Genomic DNA, 6000 nt, shown 5'->3' on the forward strand with positions numbered 1-6000 from the left:
TTTATTATTATTATTGTTTCCTTTTTTTGTGCCCTTGAGCTGTCTCGTTTGCTGTAAAAAACAAACAAACTAGTACTCTTATTATTCTTTGTCTTTCATTTATTATTTGGATACATTTCTTCCTTATATTCCTTTTTTTTCCCATTCCGGCTGAGCCCTTTCCGATCACGTAATTCCCTTCTATAAGCATATACACACTTAGCTACAGAGTCATCGTACGTGCTAACATCATATTCCCTAAACACTTTCTGGACACCTTAGTTCCTTGTATATTTTTGCTAACAGTTAATTAGAACATAGTAACATAAGAACATAAGGAGTTTGCAAGATTAATTAGCCAGTCGCCTCACGCACTAACATTGTAATAGTTAGTAAAACATGTAATTATACTTGCTTGAATTTACTCTTTTTCCCTCCATGCCTGGCACACCCGCGGCGGGACGTGATGCAATTAATACACAGGCATTTGTTCAGCTCATTATTATGGGGCAAAAAATATCGTAATGTAGACCCGTTAGGAAGGCTGATAACACAACAACGACGTACACACACACAATTTACTTTAATGATCAATAAAGACTAATAGATATACTTCCTAACTGTTTAAGAGCTTCATTTGTTTGCTTGTTATTAAAGACAGAACACTTTAGGAAGACATGTTACATTGATAGATTAATGATTTACGAGGTTATACATATTTTTTTTCTTCTTTTTTCCGTCTTTTCCTTCTTCGTCTCCACATTCTGTTTTTCTACTTATTACTACTACTACTTCTACTACTTCTACTACTACTGTTACTACTATACTACTACGATAACAGCAACGCAGTTAATTTCAATTCACGAAAATTACTTTTACAAATACTAAATAAACCTATCTATTTAGACCCAACCCGATACACATATGTAGATAAAATACCAACGTAGTTCATTTTCGACACACGACTCGCTCTGTTTAATGTAAAGAAGGATGGACAAAGGGAGAAAAAATATATGTTCAGAACTCCCGTGAGAGGGCGATACCAACAGGATGCATACGTCTACACAAAGAGATGCAAGGTGAACTCAGAAAGATAACCGTCCTGCGCATCACTTTTTCTACGTCTAATGGGAGTCTCGTGTGAGCCCGGCAAACCCACACCTCAACAAGTGGCGCAGTGGATGAAAGGAATAAATCACACCTTTACTAATGGATGAAGAAATATACTAGACAGTTTTGTAGCTGATGCTGATATATATTAAAGCTTCAAATGGAGGTAAGAACTTGAGGTAGACCTTAACATGTATAGTGGATGAAAAAAAGTATATTAGACAGCTTTGTAGTTGATGCTGTTACATATTAAAGCTTCATATGGAGGTGAGGTATTGCTATGTATGGGGAAGGTAGAGGACAATTAACTAGTTCTCAGAAGCCGCCTCAGGTATAACTCAACTAATTGGACTCTTTTAGTCGATTATGTCCTTGTGTTTCCTTGTGTGGTATTATGGAGAAAAAATAATAACTTCTTTGGGGTAATATAAGGCTGGCATCCTCCATAAAAAGGGATATATTTTTTTCATGTATAGATTTGTTTTAATTTTGTTCGTTTAAATAAATCTTGAAGTCTAATTGTTCCGAGACGTTTAACCCAATTTCTTTTTATCTTTCGATCTGGTGTGCTTATTAAGAAATGCTGGGTGTGGTTTCTGGGTGCATTATTTGCAGGTGAACACACACACACACACACACACACACACACACACACACACACACACACACACACACACACACACACACACGGAGGGAGGCATGGGAGGGGATGGTTCTTAAGCAAGGCATCATGCAATCAGGTGCAGCAACACGTCTGCCTGACACAACATGACCTCACTCGCTCACTCACTCACCGGCCGAAAAATACTGACCTTTCTTTTATTTTTCGCCAGCCTGTGTAAGACTCATAAATATCAACACTCACTGCACTAACTCCCATACTTTACACGCGTCAAACCTTACCGCTCCAAAACTGACCACTGCGATTGAGAACCATTTGATGAGAGTCTGACAAAGGGCATGAGTCTGTGGCACTAAATCATAAAGAATTGAACGAAGTGTAACGAGTGAGATTCCGTGTTAAACTGAAGTGCACATCATAGGCGGCGAAGAAACTAACTCACTCCCTAACAAAACGAAGTGTACTTATTTCCGTGTTAGAACATGTTGCTGTTATAATTATACAACCCAATTTAGTGTCACGCCATAAATACTAACATAATAAACTCAATTCTGCATCATAGGCGGTGAAGATATGTATGCTCCTTATGTTCTTAACTCACTAACATAAGCAATGACTGGGTGGTAATGAGTGTACTTCAGTGTTAGATACCTCGTCATTATGATTATACAACCCAATCTACTGCCACGCCATAAATACTAACATAATAAACGCAATTCTGCATCATAGGCGGTGAATATACAAGCTCCTTATCTTCTTAACTCACTAACATAAGCAATGACTGGGTGGTAATGGGTGTGCCTCAGTGTCATAATATATATAAAAATTATGCCTCGTCATTTACAGAGTGACATAATAAACTTCAGGTAGTATCACAGGCGGGGTATGCATGTACTTTTCATGTTCTTAACTCACTAACAAAAACAAATACTGGGAGGGACGAGTGTTATTTCCGCGTTAACAGGTGTGGTGTCACGTCCCGTCTACCCTGATATGACAAACTGGACACGTGAATATAAGGGACGCTATATTACACACACACACACACACATACACACACACACACAACCACCACCCACTCAGTCCCTAACACAAACAAATACCGGGTTGGACGAGTGTTATTTCCGCGTTAACAGGTGTTGTGTCACGTCCTTTCCATCCTAACATGACAAACTGTACGCGTATCATAGCTTGCGCATATAAGGTTACATTACACACACACACACACACACACACACACACACACACACACACACACACACACACACACACACACACGCCACCACACCCTCAGTAGCTTGATGGCCATTTATCACATTAATTGGACCAGACAAAGACTAATCAAGAGGTGCAAGTCATCGGCTGTGTCACGCCCGCCTCCACGACCACCAGGACCACCACGACCCGGAAGAAACAAGACGGTAAGAGGAAGGGAGACCAGGGGGGACAAAACCAGATGGCCCCCTGCGTAGCCCTCCTTCTCTCCCCCCCCCCCAGGCATACCTAAAGGGAGAAGGAATAGAAGGATGAGGAATAGGATAAAAGGGAGAAGGAAGGGAGCTACGTCATATAGAGGAGCTGAAGAGAAGAAAGAAAAGGATATTGTTGGGAGAAATAGGAGAATGAAGATGAAGACGGAGAGGGAAGGGGGACAAGTTATATGGAGGGATGCTGTTGGGAGAAAGAATGCGAGGAGGAGAAAGAGGAAATGGGGGAAGGGAAGGATGCTTAGACATATGGAGGAATGAATGGAAGAAAAAAAGAAGAATGCTGCTGGAAAAGAAGAAACAAGAGGAGGAAGAAAAGGAGTTGGAGAAAGGGAGAGAGGGAAGGGAGCAAAATTATACAGAGGAATGTAAGGAAGTAAAAAAAAGAAGGATGCTGTTAGAGGTAGGAGTAGGAAGAAGAGGAGCAGAATAAGAGGAAGAAAAGGGGAGAGAAGGGAAGAGAACATCATACACAGGAATGGAGGAAAGAAAAAAGGAAAAATTAGGTAGGGAGAGAAGTGCCAGAGGAATAAAGGAAGGGAGGAAAGAGAAAGGGGATGTCAATAAGATTTTGATAGTAAAATAGCCAGGTAGGACGCGTGGCAATGGTTTTAAGTTAGACAAATTCAGATTCAACAAAGACATAGGCAAGAATTGGTGGAATGGAACAGGCTTGGGAGCCATGTTGTGGGTGCCAATACCGTAGATACATTCAAGAAGAGGTTAGATAAAGCCATGGATGGTGAGGTAAGGTGGGGTTGGGTGTACAGGAGCTGTCTTGTATAGGATAACCGGCCTCTTGCAGACTCCTTACGTTCTTATGTTCTTATGTAAGTGAGAGAGGAAGAGAAGGAGAATGTGGGTAAAAGAATATGCGTAGTTAAGAAGCAAAAGAGTAGAAGAAAGAACGAGTTAAGTAGGGAGGGAAGGAGGGAGGGAAGGGTGAGGTACGGGGATGAAGGGATTAAATTAGATATGGAAGTAGGCAGATATAAAGAGGGAGGGAGGGAGGAAGGGAGGGAGAGAGGGAGGGAAGGAGAGAGGGAGAGACATTAATCCGGCAGGTCCTTGAAATGAGCTGCTTTGAGAGAGAGAGAGAGAGCGAGAGAACGAGTGAGATATGAAGCGAGATAATTAACTAGGGAAGGAAGGTTAAGGAAGACTATTTTTTGCAGGAGAAGCGAATTAAAATGTTTGTTGAGAGAGAGAGAGAGAGAGAGAGAGGGGGGGGGGGAGAATCGAAAAAAAAAAAAGGCTGATCACGTTCCACTAAGATTATTATAAGAAAAAAAAAATCCTGCATGTTATTATGATCATGAATAAGTATTTAATTTTATTCGTGTTTCAACTGATTCCACCAACAACCAGTCACGTATGCATTTTCCTTCCCACCCACTACGACCAACCACACCCATATTCAATCTATCCACCCACACCCACCGACACACCCACCCACTGACCCCCAGCCCTCTCACACACACACACACACACACACACATACGGTATCCATCCACTAACACCCACACACTGATTCATCCACCACTCTATCCACCTACCCCGCACTCACGGCCCCCAATCTAGCAAATACACACACAGCATCCATTCATTAACACCCACAAAAATATATTCATTCATCCACCTCCCAACCACCTCCCTTACATACTTATCATACATATATTCACCTACAGTTCACCCACTCCACCCCTATAAAAACACCTATTCACCTACATTTCGCTACCCACTCCACCCTAATAAAAACACCTATATCCCAACACTACCTCCATCCCCCCTTAAAAAAATCTTACCGTGCCGGCCCAAGTATCATCACCGCCACGCTCACCTGTGGAAGAAGGAAGGAAAGGTGAGAACATGGATGAATCGATAAACATTCATATAGATAAACACATATATACCCGGGGAAAGAGTTAAGAGTGAAAGAGTGTATGAGGGTGTAAGGAAGGGCAATATTTCCTTTTCTTATATATTTTTTCTTTGCTTTTCTACCTCTTTTAAATGAGAAGAAAGAGGAGAAAGAAAAGGAGACGGGGAAAGGAAGGAAGAGAAATAACGAAGGAGGAAGAGTCTGAGAGTTAAGGAATGTAAGGAAAATGAAGGAAGGAGGAGAAGGAAGAGGAGAAAGAAGAGGAGACGGGGAAAGGAAGGAAGAGAAATAGCGAAGGAGGAAGAGTCTGAGAGTTAAGGAATGTAAGGAAAATGAAGGAAGGAGGAGAAGGAAGAGGAGGAGATAGATACATATATTCACTTGGCGTATAATTTATTTCACTATTTTTCGACGTATGTCTAAGTTAATGTTTCTCTCAGTGTCTCTTTCCCATCAACTTAAGAAGCCTTAGGTTAGAGTATATGAGCTCGTCTATCTACCTGTCTGTCTGTGTCTGTCTGTCTGTCTTTGTTACCTTGTCTGCACGCTCTAATTGCAATCAAAACGCTCACAGAACCAGACAAAAGCGAGGCAGCGGGGCGGAGAAGAGGCACACACACACACACACACACACACACACACACACACACACACACACACACACACACACACACACACACACACACATTCTTTTCTTCATCACAGCCAAGAAAAAGATAGAAAGAAAGAAAGGAGAGAAGGAAATGAATAAAGAAAAGGAGGGAAGGAAAGAAAGAAGGAAGGAAGGAAGGAAGGAAGGAAAAGAAGGAAGCAACAACGAAAACACGAAATAAATAGAATGCCGAAAGAAAATAAAAACAAAAAACGAAATTAAAACAGGAAAATAAGGAACGAAAAGACAAACTATTAATAAAGAAAAA

Source organism: Eriocheir sinensis, chromosome 46, assembly GCF_024679095.1.
Source record: "Eriocheir sinensis breed Jianghai 21 chromosome 46, ASM2467909v1, whole genome shotgun sequence".
Taxonomy (NCBI): domain Eukaryota; kingdom Metazoa; phylum Arthropoda; class Malacostraca; order Decapoda; family Varunidae; genus Eriocheir; species Eriocheir sinensis.